Here is a 27530-nt window from a genome sequence, read left to right as displayed (position 1 = left end):
AGAACTGACCTTCAAGCAACTTGTAATGTAAGGAGTTTCTGGAAGCAGGATGTTAGTGGCAGAGCAACCTGACCACGAGCTGTTCATTCAGCACCACACAAACCACAACTGTGTGGAGAGCTGCCAGGAGAACGTCAACCTGTTTAAATTAATCCCTAATTCTTGAAAAACGGTAGCAGCCAGATATTATTCAGCTAATCCTTCCTAAGAAGTGAATAATTACAAAATAATGGCCTATATTTGCTCAACTCACTGAGGACGAGTGGTCAAATGTTCTCTTGACATTTGTTTGGTCCAGAGAAATGGAAGTTACAAAATTTGGTTTGAAAATTCTCGCTGTAAATTACCACTCTCTCAGCTGTGGTTCACAGTCTCACTATAAATAACTTAGCTTAGAAAAGGTGAGCACAGAAAGCAGCTAACTTGACATTTTTCTTAAAATGTCAGTTAAATCCTTGAAGCTGCTTTGGGGCTCTTTTAGCATCTGCAAGTGATGTTGGAAGCTGTAGTCAAGCGCAACACCTGAATTTCTACTATCAATGCAATAGTGCATTCTAATGTTAGTAAGCTTCCTTTCCAGGCAACAATTCACTTACATCTGTCAGGTTCTTCCTTTGTGAATAGAAGCCTACAGTCTTTATACTATCCCTTCTAATTTGTTGCTAGGGCTTCCTAAGAATACCAAAGTGTCTCTCTCTCTCTTCAATTTCTCTAAGAGAACTTCAGTTCCTTGTTGGATGGACAATAGAAGGTGTTTGATTTACTGTTAGGGGGAAGAAAGTAAATGAGAATTTATGGTAAGGGAGAATTCATTATAAGGGAATGAATTACTTAAATTAGAATCTATAGGCAGGCCAGCACAAATCAGTAAATCAACAATTAAACAGTTAAACCAGATGAACCTTATACACTCTCAAACTTTGTACACCCTCAGAGTTTGCAATCACCAGCAAGGTCCTGGGAGTTAGACTGGAGTCAGAGGATGGCAATAACATAGATTAAGTGTGCTCTTCAACAGATAGGGGAAGAACAGATGGTCCCAGCTTAGATAGGGAGGCAGGTCTCTGCCAGGGTGAAAGCAGGGTCAGATGATGCATGTACCTTTGTACCAGAGACTTGTCTGTTTAATGTAAACCTATATGTTGACAAGATCGGAATCTGGAGGATGTTCTTGTACGTGACCAATAAATATGGTGAACACTTGTAGTTTAGCAGAGTACTGTCTCAAGCTGCGTTGAGATGGTGCCCTCCTTGCAATTGCTTGAATAAACGATTGTAACCTGGACCTGAGTCTCCTGTGGTCCGTTCATCAAAGATACCACAACATTTACTATGCGCACACCCTTAGTGATTGAGAAATGCTAAATAGTTGGGTCCGAGGTGCCAGATGTGAGAAATTCACCTGCTTTGCATTAAATGCTTGCAATAGCATAAGGTCTGTACATCAGCCATCAACAGGAATCAGCAGAATGTCAAAATCTTATTTATTTAGGCATAACTATTGGAGCCTTCAAAGGGTTAAGTGGGATAATTCCTAGACTTGTGTTTAATATTGCCCTTCAGATTACAAAATTTCTAAAGTAAGTTTAGCTTAAGATATTCTTGCACAATAGTGATGAATTCCATGATAAAAATGCAATCCATCAACATACGAACATACATACAAACATATGAATTAATAGCAGGAATAGGCCACTCAATCCCTCGTGCCTGCTCTACCATTCAATAAGATCATGGCTGATCTAACTGTCGCCTCCCGCAACCCTCAGTAGCCTTTCACTCCCTTGTTAATTAAGAATTGATCTACCTCTGCCTTAAAAGGCTCTGCTTCCACTGCCTCACTAACCTGAGAAAAAAAAAATTCTCCTCATCTTGGTCTTAAATGGATGACCTCTTATCCTTAAACTGTGACCCCTAATTCTAGATTCTCCCACAAGGGGAAACATCCTTTCCACATACACCCTGTTAAGACCCCTCAGGATCTTATATGTTTCAATCAAGTCATCTCTTACTATTCTAAACTCCAGTGGATACAAAGCTAGCCTGTCCAACCTTTCCTCATAAGGCAGTCCGCTGAACTGCTTCTAACGCGTTTACATACTTCCTTAAATAAGGAGACCAATACTGTACACAGTACTCCAGATGTGGTCTCACTAGTGTCCTGTATAACTAAAGCATAACTTCCCTACTTATACATTCAATTCCCCTTGCAATAAACAACATAATTCTATTAGCTTTCCTAGTTATTTGCTGTACCTGCATACTAGCCTTTTGTAATTTGTGTACCAGGACACCCAGATCCCTTTGCATCTCAGAGCTCTGAAATCTCTCACCATTTTAGATAATATGCTTCTTTTTTCATTCTTCCTGCCAAAATGGACACTTCACATTTTCCCACATCATACTTCATCTGCCAGATCTTTGCCCTCTCACTTAACCTATCTACATCCCTTTGTAGCCTCTTTACGTCCTCTTCACAGCTTACTTTCCTACTTATCTTTGTGTCATCGGCAAATTTAGCGACCATACCTTCAGTCCCTTCATCAAAGTCATTTAAATAACATTGCAAAAAGTTGAGGCCCCAGCACTGATCCCTGTGGCACACCACTTGTTACAATCTGCCATCCAGAAAAAGATCCATTTATGCCTATTCTGTTTCCTGTTAGTTAGCCAATCTTCTATCCATGCCAATATGCTACCCCCTACAACATGAGCTTTAATTTTCTGTAATAACCTTTGTTGTGGCACCTTATCAAATGCCTTCTGGAAATCTAATTGCACAACATCCACCGGTTCTGTTTTATTTACAGCACATGACTCCTTCAAAGAACTCCAATAATTTGGTTAAACATGGGTTCTTTTTCACAAAACCATGTTGACTCTGCCCGATTGCCTTGAACTTTTCTAAGTGCCCTGCCATAACACCTTTAATAATAGCCTCGAGCATTTTCTCTATGACAGGTATTAAGCTAACTGGCCTGTAATTTCCTGCTTTGTCTCCCTCCCTTTTTGAATAAAGGAGTTACATTTGCTAATCTAATGGATCCCGCCCAGAATATAGCACATTTTGGAAATTCATTGACAGCACTGGTCAGGAACATCACCATTCCCATTCCTTTGAATGCCACTCTAGGACAACCTAGGCTGAGACTCCAATGCAGTACTGAGGAACTACCGCAAATGAGACATTAAACTGAGGCTCTGCCTGCCCCGTCAAGTGGAAATAAAAGATCCATGGCAATATTTCAGAGGAGCAGGGAAGTCCCTGGTGTCCCGGCCAACATTTATCCCTCAATCAACATCACAAAAACAGATTATCAGCACATTAACGTGAGAGTTCGCTCTGCACGAATTGGTTGCTGCATTACCGCCACTGTTGAAATGTAGGAAAAGTGCTTTGAGAGATGCTGCGGTTGTGAAATGCACTATATAAATGCAATCCTCTATCTTTCACATGCTCCAGGAACCGGGTGGGTACGGATGTTGGGGACAGCATAGTCGATATGAATGCAGAGGGTGCACTCCATTGCCTGTAACACAAGTTTGGTTTGGCTCATTATCATGTCTATCCCTTTTTATGCAGGTGTAGACTGTAGAGTTTGAGAGTGGCACCATCCTCCGGAAAGGGGCTCCAGGCTGCTTGGCTATTCTAGCCAGTCAGCCTATATTGTGTGTGCTGAGCGGCATGTAACAAACTTCCCTCATCAACCTGTTGCAGAAGGAAAAGAAAACATTTGAGTAGCAACCACTATAATACCACTCTGCACTGCAGAAGCAAAGAAAGGGATAAAAATCATTCTGAATCCACGACAAAAATTTGTGGAGACAATATTATAAATGAATGTTCATTAGTGGAATAGTATTGGCTGGGCGAATCTTGGGTTACTGTCTTTAACGCATCAAGTCAGTACGGCAGGACTATTTCTGCACACATTCTGCTAAACATGACAGGCCTGGAAAATGGTGCAATCTGAATGCTGTCTCTCCGTTGCCACCTTGAAAACTATTTCTGGCATCAAGGTGTGTGCAAATTAACTGAAAAGCATGGGCTAACTGCTGAGCAGATAATGTGAAACTCAATCTATTGCCTTCCCACCACTACATGACATTTAGTGTTCAGTAATTAGGACAGTGCTACTTAATCCAACATGATTCCTGCTATAATAAAAACAAAAAGCTAAAAGCTACTGCAGATGCTGGAAATCCAAAACAAAAACAGAATTACCTGGAAAAACTCAGCAGGTCTGGCAGCATCGGCGGAGAAGAAATCAGTTAACGTTTCGAGCCTTCATGGCCCTTCGGCAGAACTGAAGCATAGTTAGAAGAAGGGAGAAATATAAATTGGTTTAAGGTGGGGGGGTGGGGTGGGGGGAGAGAGACACATTGAGGGTGTGGTGATTGTGGAGATGAGCAGATAATCAAAAGATGTCACAGACAAAAGGGTCAAAGAGGTGTTTTGTCTGAGAAAAGTGCTAATTAAGAATGGAGGACAGGATATTCAAAGTACAGCTCTAGTGGGGGTGGGGTGGAAAGGCTAACAAGGTTTTAGTTTTAGATTTAAAAATAATGGAAATAGGTGGGGAAAGAAGAATCTATATAAATTATTGAAAAAAAATAAAGCGGGGGGTGGGGGGGGGGGGGAAGAAACGGGGTGGGGATGGGGGGAGGGGGAGTTTAAGATCTAAAGTTGTTGAATTCAATATTCAGCCCGGAAGGCTGTAAAGTGCCTAGTCGGAAGATGAGGTGCTGTTCCTCCAGTTTGCGTTGGGCTTCACTGGAAGAATGCAGCAAGCCAAGGACAGACATTTGGGCAAGAGAACAGGGTGGAGTGTTAAAATGGCAAGCGACAGGGAGGTTTGGGTCTTTCTTGCGGACAGACCGCAGGTGTTCCGCAAAACGGTCGCCCAGTTTGCGTTTGGTCTCTCCAATGTAGAGGAGACTGCTCCCAATGCGGTCTCCTCTACATTGGAGAGACCAAACGCAAAATGGGCGACCGTTTTGCGCAACACCTGCGGTCTGTCCGCAAGAAAGACCCAAACCTCCCTGTCGCTTGCCATTTTAACACTCCACCCTGTTCTCTTGCCCACATGTCTGTCCTTGGCTTGCTGCATTCTTCCAGTGAAGCCCAACGCAAACTGGAGGAACAGCACCTCATCTTCCGACTAGGCACTTTACAGCCTTCCGGGCTGAATATTGAATTCAACAACTTTAGATCTTAAACTCCCCCTCCCCCCATCCCCACCCCGTTTCTTTCCCCCCCCCCAACCCCCCGCTTTATTTTTTTTCAATAATTTATATAGATTCTTCTTTCCCCACCTATTTCCATTATTTTTAGATCTAAAACTAAAACCTTGTTAGCCTTTCCACCCCACCCCCACTAGAGCTGTACTTTGAATATCCTGTCCTCCATTCTTAATTAGCACTTTTCTCAGACAAAACACCTCTTTGACCCTTTTGTCTGTGACATCTTTTGATTAACTGCTCATCTCCACAATCACCACACCCTCAATGTGTCTCTCTCCCCCCCCCCACCCCCCCACCTTAAACCAATTTATATTTCTCCCTTCTTCTAACTATGCTTCAGTTCTGCCGAAGGGCCATGAAGGCTCGAAACGTTAACTGATTTCTTCTCCGCCGATGCTGCCAGACCTGAGTTTTTCCAGGTAATTCTGTTTTTGTTTTATGATTCCTGCTATAACTGATTTGAATACGTTTTGGCCAAGTAGTTTTGTAACAAGTACATAGTCAGAGGCTAGGAATCCTGCGACGAGTAACTCGCCTCCTGACTCCCCAAAGCCTGTCCAGGCACAAGTCAGCAGTGTGATGGAATACTTCCCCCTTGCCTGGATGAGTGCAGTTCTCACAACACTCAGGAAGCATGACACCATCCAGGACAAAGCAGCCTGCTTGATTGGCACCACATCCACAAACATTCACTCCCTCCACCAATGACGCACAGTGGCAGCAGTGTGTACCATCTTCAAGATGCACTGCAGGAATTCGCCAAGGCTCCTTAGACAGCACCTTCCAAACCCACGACCATTAGCATCTAGAAGGACAAGGACAGCAGACAGATGGGAAAACCATCACCTGAAAGTTACCCTGCAAGTCACTTACCATCCTGACTTGGAAATATATTGCCGTTCCTTTGCTGTCGCTGGGTCAGAATCCTGGATCTCCCTCCCTAACAGCACTGTGGGTGTACCTACACCACATGGACTGCAGCGATTCAAGAAGGCTGCTCACCACCACCTTCTCAAGGGTAACTAGGGGTGGGTAATAAATGCTGGCCCAGCCAGCAAAGTCAATACCCCGTGAATGAATAAAAAAAGCTTTTATTACAACAGGATCCTTAAGGCATCATGAAGCTGAGGGAGAAGGAGAAAAGACCTCAAAATTAAAATGTCTAGACCAAAGTGCCATTAAGTAGCATTACTCTATTTTTCTTACGAATTGCATGCAGTAATAATACAACATGGTCCATTTACCATATACTGAAATACATAACTCATTGATCCAGCTGTCAGGCTTAGACCAGTGACAATGATGGAAAATTTCCACTGTACTTCATTCAAAACAAATGACATAAGAGAACGACAAGCCCTATCTGTCAGCTTCAAAAATCAATGGACACCGTTCATAATGTCCTACTATTTAAAACAGGCAGCTTGAATCCCCCTCCCACACTTCCCCAACCCCTCACACGAGTTGCAGTATATGTCTCATGAAGTGTTACTGTTGTCACATTGTTTTTAAGGAAATGTCATGAAGCCGAGGTTATATAATGTATATATTATTGGAAAATATTTTTATTTTAATATAGACATTTAGTCTGTGGTTGTGTCTTAATTGGATTAAAGACAGCTTGTCTGGGTGCTTTGATGTGTACTAATTTTGAGATGTAAGAGAGGTAAAACCATTTGCATTTTTTTTTTTGAATAGACCATTCAAGAAGTGGAGTGAAATCTGGCACCTAGCTAGCAGAGACCAAGCAATATGTTTATATCACAAATAAAATCGGTACTATGAAAGGGGTTTTATTGTTAGAAGAGATGGAGTTCAATGAGGCTAGTGCTACAATGAGAACTTACATTCAATAAGATGTGCTGGATATAACCGATGGCAGTTTTGTGTGTGCAGGACATAGGCAATGTAAGATCAAAGTAGCTGTAAGCCTACAACTGTCTCCAGAGGAACCATGAGGGGAACCTCATTTTGAATTCATAAGGTGAAAATGCTTTGCCTGGAGTCTGGTTAAGTCTATGGGTGCTGCTGCCTTAATGGAAAGTAGTTTAGGAATTTGTTAAAAGTTATGATAGCAGTAATTTGTAGCCATGTATATGTGTTTAATGTGCTGTAACTTAATAGAATGTTTCATTTAGTTTAATACAAAACCTCTTGAGAACTGGTGGTCGGTGTCCTGAACTTAGAGTTGCATCTCAAACATGCCAATTAAAAATATAGGTTATGACAGTTGTTTAAAGTTTCCTCAGGGATTTTTAAAGAACTCAGCTTTACCAGGCACTGTTGCGTCATAACAGGAAAAAGTAATGACAGAGACATTAGCAGATATTTTCCAGTGCCTTTTTAATTAGAACTCCGCAGCTGGGAAGATGGGATAGTGGAAGGTACAGCCCAGGAAAACTCATGTAACTTTATTGTACGCTGTTCAATGCAAGACATAGGCATAAATCTCAATTCAGGACTGGGGATTGGCTCTGCTGTGAAGCATTCCCTTCCTTCTCTACTAAATATCTCCATTACAGGGGAATGGTTTTCAGTAAGGTACCAATAAGCATCTAGCATTCCTGAAACAATTCTGAGTCAGCGCCTGCAGCCTAACAGGACAAGGAGAAAGGCAGGCCCAATTCTTGGCCATGGACTTAGGCTACTCTTTGCACAAATGAAGTCACATTTCTCCAAAAAAAGCCATCACCACCTTCTCAAAGGCAATTTAGAATGGCTTTAAATATAGTGAAACTAAGCATCTTGGAAACTAAAAACTCACTTCCCAGTAGCAGCAAAGTTGTTTTGAAGCTGAATTTTAGAATTGTTGTCAAATATCTCTACCGGGACCAATAGTTTTTAAAAAAAAGAAATTCAAATCTCTAATTGATAGCTGAAAGCATGACTCTCAAGATTTCATGTTTTGATACTTTTACTGTAATGGACAGACTAAAGCACTATTGAAAAAACACTATTTCTGTAGGCAACTTACACACTGAACTACAAAACAGAACTTTCCCCGTTAACTTTTAACACAACTAAAAACCCACTTCACAGTGTATATCTTACACTGTCCCTCAAGTAATCATCCAATTTTCCAGGACCCAGTCCAAAATAGCTCTTAGTTCCCAAGGGTTTACACTTCTGTTCTTTTCCCAGCCAGATAACTTTCAACCCCAAAGTAAGGGTTTTTCCTGGTGATTCTCCCTCTAGTATGAGTGAGGAGAATCTTCCAGCATTGTTTTAACTCTTTATGAACTTGGTCCTTCCAATCCAAGTGCAAGCTCCCATCACATTTCTGCACATGACCCAAAGAGACTTTTGGCCTCTCGCTGCTCCTTCTCTCCCAGGAATGGCAGATTGTCTGAGTCTGAGAGTTTTCAGGATTTTCTTAGAAATGTTTCCCCTGTAAAATCCCATCTCCATGGCTATGTGGGTTACATGGGCTTTGCATCCAGGTAGAAATGCTGATCAGCTATCCTCGAGACCCTAATTCTCTTATCTTGGAAGTAAGTGGACTGTTTAAAGCACAGCTGTTTGCAACCTAATATTCGCAACATCTTCCTGGGACTTTGGGGACTAGCAGTCTAACCACTATAAACCACAAATGCTGCTACTATTGTCTCCAAGTGTCACCTAACACTTTTTTTCTGGCAACATAACCTGGGCCTGCCTCCCTTTGATCTTTAACAGCCAGGTACCCCAGGTCGGTTATTTGGCAGTCTTCAGTACAAGACATGGCCCCCCACCCCTCACATGACTCCCTTAATTTTACCTTAAAGGCAGTCCCAAAACACAACAATCTTATAAACCTCATAATTGTAACAATAAATGTTGCAGCACTGCATTAAATACAAAAAGCCATTTTAAACAAACCTGGTTGAAAAAGGACGGGTCAGGTGCAAAATAAGTTTTACACACTGCCCGATTTTTCTCTCCATTGAAGGATATTCTGGAATTGCTTTTAGATGTTAAAAGTGAAGAGAATGCTCAATTTCTTCAGGTGTAAAATGGCAGGAAAAAAAATCTAGTTCCTGGACTGTCATCAAGCTGATTAGCACAAAACAGGATGAAGGAATTACACCATAAGAAAGAAGATTTGATCTTTTAAATGATTCTACTTCCATGAATGAGTTTTTAAATGTCCATCTTCTCCAAAGCTCGTGTATAATGTGTGCAGAATCAGCTATTCTGTGAGCCTTCTCCACTTGAGGTTGCCAACCAGTACACTCTAGACTTTCCAGTCTCTGTCTATGTGGACCACATCTAATGCCCATTGCAAATCAGATACAGCCATGTGGCTGTCTCGCAATCTATTGCTCTTACTTTTGCCAGACAGTTACTAATGCAACAAACACAAACATTCTACTTATGACCAGCTGGATACTGCCATTAAACAGAAACTTCTGCTGTCCTCCATTAAAAGGTCTTTGTTAGATCAGCCATCTGTCATTAAAATTATCTAAGTGGGTAGTTTATTGAGCTTCTGCTTGGTTCAAAGTGGCAGAGGATTGGGGGGCACTGGGTGATGGTTGGCGGGGGTGGGTGGGAGGTTGTTGCTGGAGGGTGGAAGTGGGATTTCGACGACCCTTTGCATTAAAAAAAACACTTCTTGGTTGCACTTCTAAATGCCTAGTTCTAATTTGAAGATTATGCCTTCTTGTTCTGGATTCCCCCACTGCAGGAAATGTGTGTGTGTCTACCTTACTGAATTGCTTGATCATTTTAAATACCCTCCATTGGATCAGCCTTCAAGCTTTTCAACTCAAGAGAGTGCCAACCAAGTTTGTGAAATCTATCCATATAATTCCTCAAGCCAGATCATAGAATCATTCTGGCAAATCTGAAAATGTTAATAAACTTGCAAAGTGTGCATTAAAAAGGCAAATAAGTTTCAATATATACAAATGTGAGGTAATACATTTTGTTAGTACGAATAAAGGAGATAAGATACTCCTTGGAAAATAAAAGCCTTTTAGGTGTAGAGGAGCAAAGTATGGTATTAAGTTATTAATGCACTTAAATACATTAAAGTAGGAGTACTGATTCAAAATTCATTAAAAGTTATACTTGTTAACAAGGCTAGAAAAAAAATGCAAATAAGGACCAGCGGAATAGAATTGAAAAGCAGAGAAGTTATGTTTAACATATATTCGACTTTGAATAGGTTGCACTTGGAGTTCTGGTCTCCATATGACAAAGAATATAGAGGCCCCAAGGAAAGTGCAAACAAGATTTACAAGGATGATGCCAGATCTACAAGGGGACAAAAGTCAAGAAGGGATGCTTTTGACGAGAAAAGAGAAGTATGCGGTGACCAAAGAGTGCTAGAAAATTATAGAAGGGCTTGATAGGTAGACATAGAGATGCTTTCACCTGTGTGGGAGTCCAAAAACTAGGCTCATGAGTATAAGATGGTCACCAATAAGGAATTTTGAAGAAACTTCCCTACCCAAAAGAATGGTTAGAATGTAGAACTTGCTACCACTACAGTGATTGAGGCAAATAGCATAGATGCATCCAAAAGGAAGTTAGATAAACATGAGGGAGAAAGTGATAGAAGAATCTGTTGATAGAGTTAGATGATAGAGGGCAAGAGAATATGAGTGTCGAGCATAAACACTGGCACTGACCAGTTGGGGTGTATGGCCTTCAACTGCACTATGAATTCTACATAATCTGGGATATACTTCCTCCAATGCAATACCACAGCTGTGGTCTGGCAAAGGTTCTGTAGAATAGGAGGGTCACAACTTTTGTTAATAACCTGTCTTCACTATAGAGGATACAAAAGCATTCCAGTGAAGGCTGTAAATCAGGAGGTGGAAGGGAGAGGGCAACTTGGTGAAATTACAACCACTAGGGAACAGTACTCAGCAAACAGATGGAGCTGCGGGCTGACAAATCTCCAGGTCTTGAGGTGACTCATGGAAGTAGTAGATGAACTGGTGTTAATTTTCTAAAATTCCCAAGAGTTAAGGAGCAAATATAACCCCTCTATTTAAGAAGGGAGGGAGGCTGAAAACAGAAAACTAAAGGCTAGTTAGTGTGACATCTGCCATGGGGAAGGTGTAAGAATCGATCATTAAAGAGGTTATGGCTGGATACTTAGAGAAACTCAAGGTAATCGGGAAGAGTCAGCATGGTTTTGTGAAAGGGAAATCATGTTAAACCAATTTATTGGAGTTTTTTTTGAAGGTGTGATATGCACTGTGGATAAAGGGGAACCTGTAGATGTACTGTACTTAGATGTCCGGAGGGCATTTGAAAAGATGCCACTTCAAAAGTTACTGCGGAAAATAAAAGCTCATGGTGCAGGTGATAACATATTAACATGGATAGAAGATTAGCTGGCTGGCACAAAACAGGGCATGCATAAATGGGTCTTTGTCTGATTGGCAGGATGTGATGAGCGCAGTCCCGAAGGGGCCTGTGCTGGGGCCTCAACTTCTTACAATTTATATAAATTGAAGGGACCCAAGGTATGGTAGCTAAATTTGTCGATGACACAAAGATAGATAGGAAAGCAAGTTGTGAAGAAGACATAAGGAGGTTGCAGACGGATATAGATAAGTTGGGTGAGTGGGCAAAAATCTGGCAGATGGAGTAAAATGTGGGAAAATGTGAAGTTGTTCACTTTGGCAGCAAGAATAAAAAAGCAGAGTATTACTTAAACGGAAAACAGCTGCAGAATTCCGAGGTGCAGATCTAGGTGTTCTAGTGCATGAGTCACAAAGGACTAGTATGCGGGCACAGCATGTAATCAAGAAGGCTCATGGAATTCTATCCTTAATTACAAGAGGAATTGAATACAAAAGTAAGGATAAAAGTAAAGCTCTGAAGAAGTCATAGAGACTCAAAACATTGTAACTCTATTTCTCTCTCCACAGATGCCGTCAAACCCGCTGAGTTTCTTCAGCATTTTCTATTTTTATTTTATATTATAAAAGGATGTTATGCTTCAGGTATACATGGCATGGGTGAGACCACATCTCAAATATTGTGTACAATTGTGGTCTCCTTATTTAAGGAAGGATGTAAATGTGTTGGAGGCAGTTCAGAAGAGGTTTACTAGATTGAACCTGAAATGAGCAGGTTGTCTTATGAGGAAAGGTTGCACAGGCTGGGCTTGTTTCCACTGGAGTTTAGAAGAGTGAGGAGTGATTTGATTGAAGTATATGAGATCCTGAACGTCTCGACAAGGTGGATGTGGAAAGGATATTTCCTCTTGTGGGTGAGTCCAGGGCTTGGGGGCACAGTTTTAAAATTAGAGGTTACCCTTAAAGGACAGAGTTGAGGAGAAATTTTCTCTCTCAGATGGCTGTGCGGCATTGGAACTCTCTGCCTCAGAAGGCAGTGGAAACGTGGTCATTGAATATTTTTAATGCAGAGGAAGATAGATTCTTGTTAGACAAGGGAATGGAAGGTTATCAGGGGTCGATAGGAATGTGGAACTCAAAACACAAACAGATCAGTCATGACCTTATTGAATTGCAGAGCAGGCTCAAGGGGCCGGATGTCCTGCTTCTGCTCTTATTTCGTATATATGTTTGTATCTCTTGTGTGGAACCTTACCAAATGGCTACTGGAAGTCCAGATGGGCAACATGTATAAGAACCCCCTCCTTAACCAGAATGCTAGCAAGCTCCAGAACAAAAAAAATGAACAAATTAAGCAGCCATAAGCTACTGATCAAAAATTCAAGCCAACTTATTTTTATTAACTGCTAACTGTAAGTGCTCAGTCACTTTGATTAGGATTTTCACCTGAGATTGGAGAGAGATTGGAAGTGGGAGAGTGGTGCAGAAATTCACAAGCAGCAGGTAGGCACTTAAGATCAGTTAAGGGTATATTGAGGCCTATCGTCAGAGACTGTTTCCATTCAGCCTGAAGCCACCACCCCCACTCCCCCACCACAATCCCCCAAATTGAGGCATCAGGGACTAGGCCAACTGCCTGGAAATGACCTCCCAGCAGCAAACAGTGGGAGATGGCAAGCACTCCAGGCAGGATTCGAGGTCCCCCTCACCGCTTGGTCACAGCTGTGACCCGCCTGATCCCTCTCTACAAATAGTGGTCCAGCTGCAAAGGGCGTTTTTCAAATTCAACAGTTTAGAAGTTGGAGGCCTGAACTGCAAGCTTCATCTTCCAAGCTGAAAAGCCTCCTATTCACCCTCTTAGAGAGACTGTTCTTAATTGTTTAGCAAGCCCACCCTCTGACCAATAATTGGCCAATTCACAGGAAATCAGTGCTGGGTGACTGTTGCCCACAGTGTGCCCATGAACAGGGACATGCTATTAATTAAATTTCAAAATTTTTAGTTTATTTTTATTTGCTTTAGGAAACCTCACCACACCTGTGGATGAAGTTTTCTAAAAAGTACAAAAGCCGCTTGGCCCTTTCGCCTGCCATAAGGTTGGATGGGCAGCGAAAAATGTCAGTTAATCGAGACTTTAATGGCCTTAACAGGCCTTTTAATTGTCAGCGGGCGCGCTACCAATTTCAGCATGCACCTGCCGACCGAAATGCCAGGCAACGCGTTGACGTCAGGACACTCGCCTGGCGTCAATGAGCGTCATTTTACGCGGGTCAGGTGCGCGCCTGCCCACCGTGGTAAAAATTTTGCCCTAAGTATTCTTTGAACAAGTCTGTCTTTTTCTTGGTACTTATTATGGTCTATCCTATATCTGTGCATAACAGAATCACAATCTGGTCGCCTAACCACAGGAAGGATATCAGTAAGATTGAGAGAGTGCAGAGAAGATTTACTAGGATGTTGCCGGGTCTTAAGGAGTTGAGTTACAGGGAAAGATTAAACAGGTTAGGACTTTATTCCTTGGAGCGTAGAAGAATGAGGGGAGATTTGATAGAAGTTTACAAAATTGTGAGGGGTATAGACAGAGTAAATGCGATTAGTCTCTTTCCACTTAGATTAGGAGAAATAAACACGAGAGGACATGGCTTTAGGGTGAAAGGGGAAAGGTTTAGGGGGAACATTAGGGGGAACTTCTTCACTCAGAGAGTGGTGAGAGTGTGGAACGAGCTACCATCTGACGTGGTAAATGCGGGCTCACTCTTAAGTTTTAAGAATAAATTGGATAGATACATGGATGGGAGAGGTCTGGAGGGTTATGGACTAGGTGCAGGTCAATGGGACTAGCGGAATAATATTTCGGCACAGACTAGAAGGGCCGAATGGCCTGTTTTCTGTGCTGTAGTGTTCTATGGTTCTATCTACTTCACCGCTCCTTTTTATTTAATTAAGAGCTTTGGCTGTTTGCTTTGATAGCAAATTTTTTCCCCCAAATACTCTCCTTGTGCCTGTTCCTTTCTCTGTGTCCCCCTTGCCTTTGAGCTTTCCCAGTGTTTTCACTTTTGGGCCAGGTTATAAGGCGGCGGAGGGGGGAGGGGAGCGGAGTGTGAAATTGCATGGACAGGGTTCCCTCTGGGTTCCCACCCACTCCGACCCTGTAGCGATTTTACAGCGGGGCGGGCAGGGTCTCGGATGGGAAGCCTGCCCATGCCCCATTTAAAGCACTCAAGTGGCCACCCAGCCCCAATTTTCAGGCTGCAGGCGGCTGACAGCTGTGGGGTGAGTGGGGGAAGGTGGGTTGGGGGAAGGCTGGAAATAAACTGAGTTCAATCTTGGGCGGGAAGGCTGGGGGTCGGAGGGACACCACCATCAGGAGGGCCCCTTCTGACTGGAGGTGCTCCCCTCTTAGGGCCCGGTGACCCCCAGCCCCCCTCTTCCCCCCCCACTAACCTGGCCTTTTCCCCTGAGACCCCAATCGCACCCCACCCCCCCCGACTTAGCGATCCCCTACATGTTACCTACCCTCCCGGCCCAATGACTCATCACCTACCTGTCCTCCAAGTGCCAGGACTTAGGGCAGGATTTACCGCTCGGCATGAAGGCACACATCCAACGCACCTGAGTGTGAATTAGTGCGCGATATTTCAGTCAGCAGGTGCCCGTCGACAATTAAGAGACCTATTCAGGCCATTAATTAATTCATTGACCTGTATTTTTCACTGCCCGTCCAATGTTACGGTCGGCGGGCGGGCGAATCAGCCAGGCGGCCTTTGTATTTTTAAGGAAACCTCATCCATAGGCGGAATGAGGTTTTTGTAATGAAATAGAAAAAGCAAACATTTTTGGGCAGAGTTTTTCAAATCCACATGTTATAGGTGAATTCACTCACTCTGTGGACAATTTTTTCTGGAGTTTTAAAAACCTTATTCATTGTTTTGAAATACTTCAGCTCCCCAAGCCAGCTCTCTTCCTTCAGGGAGCTTTCATTGAGCACTCACCTGTGCTTGCGCCAACTTCAGCACTTGCCCTCCTCCTGCCACTACCCCGCCAGTGCTGAGCATCTCAGCGCGCCTTTCACGCTTGCTGACCATTAATTGGCTGGCCAGCCAGCGTGAAACCGCGCTTGGGGGCCGATCGCAGGGGGGCAGGCCATTTCCCAGCTGCTCCTGGGCCCGCCCGCCCCACCAACCTGACGACCCAAATATCCTGCCCTTCGTTCCAGGCAGCTCCCTGCAGTGCCTCTTCCGACCACTGCAGCACTGTGCCTGGAGGGACTGGAGAGCAATCTGATTGGCCAGCAGCTCTCCAAGGCAGGGCTACCTCCCGAGTGAGGAGCGGAAGTCCTGCCTTATGCCAATCAATGCTCGTTAGAGCGTAAAATGGCATTGGGGCTACCGGGGTCAGCGAGGATGTGTTCCCCACCGACCTCTCAGATGGCGGGGGTCCGAGCTCCAGCAATCCTGAAAATTCAGGCCTTGGTTTCAGCAGTGAAGAAGCACTAGCTAACTAAGAGGGACCGCTGTGCTCAACAGTATGAATGAGCTTAATCAATGCATGTGCAATCCAGATGACATGATCACAGGGAGACATCCAGGGTTAATGTTTGCATTCCCTCTGATGTTAGTTAGCTCCCTGGCACTGGCTCATTAATTCCTCACCCAGCTCAATACAGTGAAGGTGCTAACACTCACTGCTGAAACAAAAACAATAGCCAGGCATGTAATTCAACAGACAAGCAAACCCACAGTCTTACTCCCGGACCCATCCCCAGGGCTGTCACAGGCCAATTGTCAAGACTTATTTGTCATCAGACATAGATTTAAGATAATTGTTGATAATTAGCAAAAGAACTGGAGGTGACATGCTATTACATTTTTTAAAAGCTGGTGGAAGCAACTTCAATAGTAATTTCCAGAAAGGAAATTGGACAAAATACTTGAAGGAAAAATTGCACGGCCATGAGGAAAGAACAGGGGAAACAGAATTAATTGACTAGTTCTTACAAAGAGCTAGTACAGGCACGATAGGTGGAATGGCTTCCTTCTATCATTCTATGATTCTATCACTAACACACTTCTGGTCAACTCCAAATTATTTGATCATTTACAACTAAAAAGTGGTTTTAAAAATAATACAAATACAGAACACTGATGACCCATCACATACATGTCAGTGTATCAATAGAAATTGCTGCAGAACATCCATGTTCTCAGGTCACCCCGGAATTTTGCTCTGCACATGTATGTACATGCCAGATCATGCTCTTGTGCTGCAAGGCTACTCTTAGAACATCACCCTAGTAATCCCAGAACAGGTCGCACTCCAGCGCTTGTGTATGCCCGATTACTTTTACCCTGCCTTAGTTTCTCACATGGACGCCCTTTAAATACAGATGTTTCAGTTCTTCTGAAATTGATCTGATGTGAAACTGCTCAGGAGTTCCTTTGTATGAAGTCAGTCAGGCAGGGAGAGAACAAAATTTGTTCTGTTTGCAATATTGACAGTTACAATCTGTAAAAAGAAACCGGTGGGGCAGGGGAACTGCAATTCCTGGCCACTTTTTGTGTTCCTCCCTTGGTTTGTCTTTCCTTCCACTCCTTCCCTCAGACTGTTACATCTTTCTGGTCCAAAATCTACACGGGCAGGCTTCTGACAGTGGCACTGTAATTACTACTAGGAGGTGGGCGAGAGTGAACTGAATCCATTTACCTGCCAACTTCTCCTCCCTCCTGGAAAGTACTTGTGTGCAGCACGTTGCTCAGCCATGATCAGTGAGATCATGCACTATGCCCACCCATAGCAGCATTAGTGGAGAGCCTGAAGGATTCATAAAAGCCACACACTCCCAACACCAGCTCTTTTAGCAACAGGCAGGAGACAAAGGAAACCTACAACTAAATTCTGCTGGGGAAGGAAGGAAGAGCGAGAATCACAAGGCTGTTTCTATTAAGGTAAACTTTTATCTTATCATTGGAAAAAAAGTAAAGTGCATTGCAAGCTGACACTTTTTTTCCTCCTTAATGTACCCACATGTCCGAGGAATGCTTTAGAAGTACAAGTCATGGTCTTTATTTCAGCCTGAAATTTACAGGGTTTTGACGTTGAACTGTCAGTCATTACCCCTCTGAATCGGACCAAAACTTCAGGATTTAGTGCAAATGCAGATTAACATGCAAGCTGCAGTCCGTCATTCACTGCTCTGGCACAAGCTAACTTGTGGACCATTCTCCCCAACACCACAGCCGGCAACCTGCAAAATCAATTGACTCGGCGAGAACTTACCCCGTTCCGTTCTCATGTCGTTGTTAGAAGCCCCATTAAGCCTGTTCAAGGTGGTATAACTGGGTTTTTAAAACAGTGATCTCAGTAATAACTACTACTAAAGAGTTCTGCCCCTGAAAGAAATTATTTTCTTCGTTGAATGTTCATATATCTCCATTACAATTAATTACAATTGTTTTAAAAGCTAGGTTTTAATAAATTTTGTAGTAAAGTTTCTTCATATGTCAGCTTCTACCTTAACCTCATATCTTTGAATAGTTATTTCACCCCTTAAAATGTTGAAATGATTTGATTCTTCGTGCTTTTCATTTACTAGTTGACTGTGCAAATTCTTTAACATGATTGGCTGCTTGAACAGCTTGATGACATTACTTCAGCTCCACATTAGGAATCCACATTAAAAAAATACTACCATCCACTGCATGACAAGAGTTGAAGTTTGCACCAGAGAGATCAATAATCTCTCAGAGTGTTTCATCCAAGTCACCAGAGCACCAATGTCAATTGTATTGAAACATATTACTTGCATGTCTTTCTAAATCATTTAATTGTTACAAGCGTAAATGTGACCTAAACACTAAGGACTGCATAAAGGTGAAAAAATACAAATTCATTTATTCTACCAGCATCAAAACTGTATAAACTTTCAAGGGAAACAAGAAACAAATATTTATGGAGGATATTCACCGCTGATCCTCAGGCCTCTGTCCTATTCAGGGCCTCAGCTCCTCAGCTCAGTGACTCACCAGGCTTGTTCTGCTGCCCAGCTCCTGGCTACAGTTTTGCTCTGTCTCTCTCTTCACGAGACTTCTGGTGCCTCCTTCTCCTCCAGCCCATGCTCCCGGCTCAGGATCTGCCTTCAGCCTGCGCTCCGGGCTTAGGCTCTCGCCCAGCTTCTTCAGGATATTACAACTGGGATGGGAGGAGTGTGCAGTTTATCTAGCCCCACTACTCCACAGGCTGCATCATTAATTTAAATGTTTAATTCACTCACTAAAATGGCCAGTTATTTATGTTCGCCACTGATAGACCCAGAATAAGAGAGAATTTAAACAGGCTTCTTTTAATAAACCCGGAATGATTAATTCATCATAAAATGAAACTTCTTTTTTAAAACAAGTTGCAAGAGCTGGTTAATACAATTTTTAATCTGGAAGTGTAACTATCTATCCCTTTTAAAATTCCCTCGAGCACACACGCACACAAATATGGTCCCTGCAGAGGTGGGCGGTTGAAGAAGAAAACATTATAAAAAGGATAAAGTGCGAAGAGTTTTGACATTGTCAATCTGGTGCTCCCTCGTGCAAGGACGGGTTTCTAGTCCCAGTAGATGTATGGAAGTTCTCACCAACGGAGCTTCAGCAAGGGGGAAAAGAGAGCTGAATCAATTGTTCTTGCCTCAGCCTCTCGGGTTTCCAAATACAGACAAGTTCCCCCAAGATAAGGATTCCTAGATGGATATACTGATAACTACACTATTTCAAGCAAGGCAAGGAGAGCATGAGCTGGGCAGCTTTTCCCCTTCTCAGTTCATTCTCAACTGAGTTCAAAACAGCAAGTTCAAAGCATAAAGCTCCTCCATCAGGTGATTTCCAGTAAATCACCAGGCCTTTGCCTTTTAAACAGTATTTTTTTTTCTATCAATTAAAGTCACTACACCTCAAATAGACAAATAGCTTTCCTCCACAAATGTCATGCCAGTCATTTATCTGACATCATGTGATTTCTTGAAAAAGACATGCTTGCTCCAGTCAAAATGAACTTATGATCTTTTTTAAAAAAAAAATCCAGGTCAGCTCCCAAATGTCCAAATAATGCAATGTCCTTTAAAATTTTAAAATAAAATGTAGTTCTTGTACATATGGTTCTAACAAGGACTTTGGCTCCTATTCCAAGGGGTACAACCAGGATGAGTGGATCCCCCTGCCTAGCATCCTCCCGGGCAGAAGACCTCTGCTGGTGTGGACCTAATGCTGGAAGTCGGATGAAACCGGAAGTCAGGACACCGAGGGCTCACTCACCTCTCCCTGTACACTATCTAGCCTACAGTCATTATTATTTATATATTATTCAGCTACATTTTTGTAGGCTCCTATGTCACACTTGCTACGTTTGACTTCTGACGCCAGTAGCCAGTAGTAACACTTCCTTTTATTATTTTAGCAGAAACCATTTTTGGCTAGGAATGTAGAATTTGAGTAAATTCTAAAGTGCTGGAAACGTTAAAAGAAAGTACTCAAGAATGTTCTAAATTTGGAGGGACATGAATTTCTGATTTCAAACCTCCACATGCAAGCTTTTGATTTCAGCCATGGCAGAGGTGATCATTTCATTAAAGCAACTACAACCCCAGGAAGGGGCCTGGGGGAATGAGGGTAAAAAATACAAAATCTGCGACACATCGTCCAAATGCCCCAGCATTTATGGGTTATAAAACAGCAACCAAATGAGTTTGGACAAGGGACCGTACCCAGCATCTTGGATGAGGATATGCAATACAAAAGACACAGGAAACTTGTCCATATTTAAGTGTTCCTCACTCTTATTAGCCTAGAGCACAGTAGTCTAAGGGTTCTAAGGACTAACCCAAAAACCATGGTGGCATGAGAACTCATTATAAGCTCTGAAACTTACGTAAGTCTCGTAATTTCTGACTCGTTCCCAAAGTAGCATAAAACCAGAGGATTGGAAAACTGCCAATGCAACACCCTTATTCAAAAAGGGAGGGAGACAAAAAACAGGTAACTATAGGCCAGTTAGCTTAACATCTGTCATTGGGAAAATGTTAGAACCTATTATAAAGGATGTAATATCAGAGCATTTAGAAATATATAATATAATCAAGCAGAGTCAGCATGGCTTCATAAAGGGGAAATCATACCTGACAAATTTATTAGAATTCTTTGAGGAGGTAACAAGCAGGATAGATAAAGGGGAACCAGCAGATTTTTGGATTTCCAAAAGGCGTTCGATAAGGTACTACACATAAGGCTACTTAATGAAATAAGAGCCAATTGTGTTGGGGCTAGTATATTAGCATGGATTGGCTAAATATTAGAAGACAGAGTGTTGGGGAAAGGGGGGCATTTTCAGGACGGCAACCTGTAACTAGTGGAGTGCCACAGGGATCAGCGCTGGGGCCTCAATTATTGACAATATACATGAATAACTTAGATGAGGGAAGTGAATGTATTTTCACCAAATTTGCGGATGATACAAAAATAGGTGGGAAGGCAAGTGCTGAGGATGACACAAGGAGTCTGCAGAGGGCTATAGACAGGTTAAGTGAGTGGGCAAAAACTTGGCAGATGGAATATAATGTGGGAAAATGTGAGGTTATGCACTTTGGCAGGAAGAATAGAGGAATTGAATATTATTTAAATGGAGAAAGACTGCAGAAGGCTGCACCACAGAGGGATTTGGGAGTCGTTGTGCATGAATCCCAAAAAGCTACCATACAAGTTCAACAGGTAATAGGGAAGGCAAATGAAATGTTGGCCTTTATTTCAAAGGGAATGGAGTATAAAAATAGGGAAGTCTTAGAAAATAGGGAAGATTCTTAGGGGGCTTGACAGGGTAGATGCTGCAAGGTTGTTTCCCCTTGTGGGAGAGTCTAGGACAAGAGGGCATAATCTCAGGGTAAGGGGTCGCCCATTTAAAACAGAGATGAGGAGGAATTTTTCCTCTCAGAGGGTAGTTAATCTGTGGAATTCTTTACCACAGACAACTGTAGAGGCTGGGTCATTAAATATATTCAAAGCTGAGATAGACAGATTTTTAATCAGTAAGGCAATCAAGGGTTATGGGGAAAAGGCAAGAAAGTGGAGTTGAGGATTATCAGATCAGCCATGATCTCACTGAATGGCAAAGCAGACTCGAATGGCCTACTTCTGCTCCTACGTCTTATGGTTTTAACCCAAAATGTAACCAGGGGACACTGTCTCAGAATAAGGGGCAGCCATTTAGGACAGAGATAAGGAGGAATTTCTTCACTCAAAGGATGGTGAATCTTTGGAATTTTCTACCAAAAAGGGCTGTGGAGACTCAGAGTATATTCAAGGTCGAGATCAATAGATTTCTAGATATTAAGGACATCAAGGGATAGGGCAATAGCGCTGGAAAATGATACTGATTTAGAAGATCAGCCATGATCTTGTTGAATGGCAGAGCAGACTCAAGAGGCCAAACAGCCTAATCCTGCCCCTATTTCCTCTGTTCCTACGTTCAAAATGGTTCACTCATAACCTTCAGGGAAAACATGCCACCCAGTCTTGCCTAGATGTGACTCCAATTTCCCAGTACGTGGTTTAGTCTGAAGAATGAATGAACAAGTGTATTTATTTAATGCCATTCATGACTGCAGAACATACCCAATGCTTCACAGCCAATGGAGTATTTTTGAAGTGTAGGCTAAGTTATATAGGCAAATACAGCAGCAATTTGCATCCTGCATGGTCCCATATACAGCCAATGTCATAAACGACTAGATAATCTGTCACCTAAAACGTTTGCGAGGAGTGCTGTATTGTCAGACGTACTGTCAAAAGGAGGCGACAGACTCATTTGCATCCAGCCACAGAATCGGTTGCATCCAACTGAGCAGTCAAACATGGCCTCAATTTAACAAACAAAAGACAGCTCTTCTGACTAAACAGCTCTCCCTCAGTATTACGTTGAAATGTCAGCCGAGGTTATGTGCTCAAGCCTCCAAGGTTGAAGTTGATGTTACAACTCTTTGATTCATGTGGCTTAGCTAATTAAAATCATTAAACTCAGCATTTTCTGCTCATTCTCCACTTGGATCTCTGGGTGCCAAAAAAACAAACAAACAGCCATTTCCACCTCTGCTTCCCCCCACAACCCCCCCAGCCCTGTTAAATACGCTTTGCATGTTCTTTATGATGATGACATTTTCTTTAACATTGTAAATAATAAGTTACCTAGATGTATTATCACTGACGAAGAGCAGTCCAATGGTTACTTGGCACAGCCTTAAGAATGAAATGCACCCTGTCGCCTTTGAGATTTAATGCAGTGCTGGGTGGCCCTGAGACATAGGCAGCATTTTTAATCCCCAGCCTGTGTTGAGTTAGCCATTTCATCCAGAGATGCTCCAGTTATGGATGGTCATATCAGGCAGGGCACCCATGAAGAAATGTATATGTGCATAGCTGTCAGGCAAGGATCACAGTTAGCAGTAATGGCTGATCTGTACACCCACTATTATACAAGATGATAGAGGGACCGAAGCTGCAGTTTTCCCACTGTTATCTTTAATACCAACACAATGTTTATAAATAAGAATGACTGGGATCACTCGTCAGAACTCTGCCTGTCAAATAAGATAATGAGTATAATCCAAACATTGACAACGTTCAAGCTGTCAGTGTCTTGAGAAATGGATGTCTGTAACTGCAGCTGTTTCAGATTTATTCTCCGACACCCTTCATTAGTGAAGCAGCACAGCCAGATGATACCATGATCAGATCGCTGCAGCACACTTCCATCCTGCCCAAAGGCACGCCCTAAAATACCAAGAGTGCAACTATACAGTTTAGTCGTTATTCTCTGAATGTATATCAAAATGAGATTAGGCGATTCATAAGACAAATTTTAAATATTCAGCACTTGCCATAAATTGGAAGGTCCTAAGAAATGTCACAATTGTCATTTGTGGTTGTTACAATCCCCTGTAGAGACTGGTAACTTCAAAGATATTGCCCCCTTTAACTTTTAACATGACCAAACCCCACGCCAGTTATACGTTACTTCTTACAATCCGCAGAATTGCAGTTTTTACAGGACCCAGTCTAACACACTTCCAGCTTCCAATAGGTTTGTCATGTCATAGCATCAAAGGACCATCAAAAGTTGCTTTCTCTCAGTTTGTGGACAAATCCCAAACAGAACATCAGGCATTTTTCAGCAATTCTATGTAACGGCACCCCCGCCCCCAGCCTGATGAATCTTCCAGATTCCCTAGTCTTTGGTCAAAGAGATACATCCTGTGGCCATCTGTCTTTCCTCCCACATTTCTGCTTGGTAGCTCACAGAAGGGACAACTCTCCCCTCACTGCTGTCCATATTGGCTGCAGTCTTTTGTCTCTCTCTGAGAATTTTGCACCTTGCTCAGAAAGTCTCTCGACTTGGGCCCCCTTGTCCACATGGTAACCAAGCCAGCTGGGCTATCGCCGTACAACTTCCTACCAACCCCTTTTCCAGGGTATTCTGTTTAACATTAAATTACAAAAAGATAGTTTAAAACATAACCTTACAAACTTCGCATTTGTAACAAGGTCAAACCGCAGGCTACAAATTCCTCAAAACCATCCTTATCTAAATGTTACCTTGCAAAAACGTGAAGTTAAAAAAAAAATCAAAATCTGAACTAGGTGAAAAACTGATATTTGTTTACATCCAAACAAAAATACAAACAGAATTCCATAATAAAGGTTTTGGTTCCCATACTTCTCGGTCTCCGAAAACTTATACACCTTGCATATTTTCTGACTCCAGTTCACTCAATTCACGGTCTTCCAGTCATACAATTTAAAACAAAACCCTGCAGGCATAGGGACAAACAAAGCAATATCCACAAACGCACAATCCTGGGGGACTTGTGAGGAAGCAAAAATCTGTAGGAAGATGTAGGTTAAGCGAGTGGGCAGATATGATGAATAGTTTCATGTAGGTAAACTCTGTTTTTACCAAAATGCAAAATTATGTTGTAAAAATAGTCTCAGAAGGATAGATATGCAAAACACATTAAAGGGACATGGGTCCTCACCTGGGAATTAGGGTATTGGGGAAGTTAGACAAAAAAAGTTGGGAAATTGGAGTTGAAAAGGTTCAAGAGCCATAGCTCAACGTTAACAGCAGAGCAAGCTCACTAGGTTAAACAGTCTCTTATGTTTCTAAATAATAAATATCTCAATGGAGTGCTGAATAGATATAGAAGTGCAGCAACATAGGTCTTTAGAAGCAGAATTACAACTGAAAAGGACAATTAGGTGGCTAAATGGGGTTCTCACACAGAAAAAGGTGTCAATTTTACAATCTACTTATTTGTAAATACAAGGTAAGTACTTTCACTATTCCTTCAGTATTGCTTTACCATTAAAAAGAATTGGGATTGTAGGGCTCACAAACATTAACTACTGGCATGCAATGAATAGAAAAAAGCTGTCAATCAAAGAAAGTATTTGATTGCATTTACTGATACAGGGAAGGCAGTAGTGTAGAGGTATTGTCACTGGACTAGTAATCCAAAGACCCAAGGTAATGGTCTGGGGACAAGGTTCGAATCTTCCCATGGCAGATGGTGAAATCTGCATTCAATAAATATCTGGAATTGAAAGTCCAATGATGACCAAGAAACCATTGTAGATTGGTGTAAAAACACAACTGGCTCACTTATGCCCTTGAGGGTAGGAAACCTGCTACCCTTGCCTCGTCTGGCCTACATGTGACAGCAATGTGGTTGACTCTGATATGGCCGAGCAAGCCACTCAGTTGTATCAAACCGCTACAAAGCCTAAAAGGAATGGAACTGGAACTGGAGCACCCAGCATAGAGATTAGGTCCTGGAAACTCAGCCCTGTTGACCCTGCAAACTCCTCCTTACTAACATCTGGGGGCTAGTACCAGCCTGACATAGTTATAATTACGGAAACATAACTTACAGAACGTGTCCCAGGCACCACCATTACCATCCCTGGGTATGTCCTGTCACACCGGCAGGACAGACCCAGCAGAGGTGGCGGCACAGTGGTATACAATTGGGTGGGAGTCCTCAACTTTGACTCTGGACCCCATGAGGTCTCATGGCATCAGGTCAAACATGGGCAAGAAAACCTCCCCCTGATTACCACGTACCACAAGCCCCTCATCTGATGAATCAGTGGTCCTCCATATTGAACACCACTTGGAGAAAGCACTGAACGTGGCAAGGGCACAGAATGTTTTCTGGGTGTGGAATTTCAATGTCCATCGTCAAGAGTGGCTCAGTAGCACCAGTACAGACCATGCCGGCCAATTCGTAAGGGACATAGCTGCTGGACTGGGTCTGTGGCAGGTGGTGAGGGAACCAACAAGAGGGAAAAAAAACATACTTGACCCCATCCTCACCAACCTGCCTGCCGCAGATGCATCTGTCCATGAGACTATCAGTGGGAGTGACCACTGCACAGTCTTTGTAGAGACAAAGTCCCATCTTCACATTGAGGATACCCTCCATCGTGTTATGTGGCACTACTACCATGCTAAAAGGAATAGATTTCGAACAGATCTAGCAACTCAACACTGGGCAACCATGAGGCACTGTGGGCTATCAGCAGCAGCAGACTCAATCACAATCTGTAACCTCACCACAAAAGGGAATCTAACTATTGCCCCTTTATGTTCAATAGCATTACCATCACTGAATCCCCCACTATCAGCATCCTGGAAGTTACCATTGACCATTTACCAGGATGTTGCCTGGGCTGGAGAGTTTTAGTTATGAGGAGGGATTGGATAGACTGGGGTTATTTTCCCTGGAGCAGAGGAGATTGAGAGGGAACATGGTTGAGGTATATAAATTTATGAGAGGGCATAGATAGGGTAGACAGGAAGGAACGTTTCCCCTTGGTGGAGGGATCAATAACCAGGGGGCATAGATTTAAGGAAAGGGGAAGGAGGTTTAGTGGGGATGGGAGGAAATTTTTTTTTACCCAGAGGGTGGTGGGAATCTGGAACTCACTGCCTGAAAGGGTGGAAGAGGCAGAAACCCTCATAACATTTAAGAAGTATTGGGATGTGCACTTGCGATGCCATGGTATACAAAGCTGGGCCTAGAGCTGGAAAATGGGATTAGGATAGTTAGTTACTTGTTTGACTGGCGCAGGCTCGATGGGCTGAAGAGCTTTTTTCTGTGCTGTGGACCTCTATGACTCTATGACCAGAAATTGAACTGGACTAGCCATATAAATACTGTGGCAACAAGAGCAGGTCAGAGGCTAGGAATCCTGTGGTGAGTAACTCGCCTCCTGACTCCCCAAAGCCTGTCCACCTTCTAGAAGGCACAAGCCAGGAAAGTGATAGAATGCTGTCCAATTGCCTGGATGAGTGCTGCTGCAACAACATTCAAGAAGCTTGACACCATCCAGGACAAAACAGCCTGCTTGGTTAGCGCTGCATCCACAAACATTCACTCCCTCCACCACCAACACACAGTGGCAGCAGTGTGTACTATCTGCAAGGTGCACTGCAGGAATTCACCAAGGCCCCTTAGACTGCACCTTCCAAACCCATGGCCACAGCCATCTAGAAAGACAAGGGCTGCAGATACATGGGAACACTACTGCTTGGAAGTTCCCCTCTAAGTCACCCACCATCCTGACTTGGAAATATATCGCCATTCCTTCACTGTCACTGGGTCAAAATCCTGGAACTCCCTTCCTAACAGCACTGTGGGTGTACCTACACCGCAGGGACTGTTGCAGTTCAAGAAGGCAGCTCATCGCCACCCTCTCAAGGGCAATTAGGGATGGGCAATAAATGCTGGCCTAGCCAGCGGCGCCCACATCCTGTAAATAAATACCAAAAAATATATAACTTGTAGCCTTCAACCTTGCTCTTGTGTCAGGTGTGGCTCAGCTGGTAGCACACTCACCTCTAAACCAGAAGGTTGTGGTTTCAAGTTCCAATATGGAAGATTTGGCTCAGATC

The 27530-nt window shown here is 42.9% G+C and overlaps 1 protein-coding gene across 2 annotated transcripts in view; it reads right to left on the bottom strand.

The window, feature by feature from the left end:
* The window catches only part of tsnare1 (T-SNARE Domain Containing 1), an 875956-nt gene that overhangs the window by 793868 nt on the left and 54558 nt on the right, over positions 1–27530 (bottom strand). The window contains exon 1 of one of the 2 annotated variants that reach the window (XM_078540972.1): positions 22763–22782. The exons of the other annotated variant lie outside the window; for it this stretch is intronic. The gene's annotated coding sequence lies outside the window, so the exon portion shown is untranslated. Of the gene's footprint in view, positions 1–22762; positions 22783–27530 lie in introns of those variants that run through there. 2 annotated transcript variants of the gene reach the window in all.

The sequence above is a fragment of the Cetorhinus maximus genome, chromosome 4 (assembly GCF_964194155.1).
Source record: "Cetorhinus maximus chromosome 4, sCetMax3.hap1.1, whole genome shotgun sequence".
In the NCBI taxonomy this organism is placed as follows: domain Eukaryota; kingdom Metazoa; phylum Chordata; class Chondrichthyes; order Lamniformes; family Cetorhinidae; genus Cetorhinus; species Cetorhinus maximus.
This window is presented reverse-complemented; position numbering and strand designations above follow the sequence as displayed.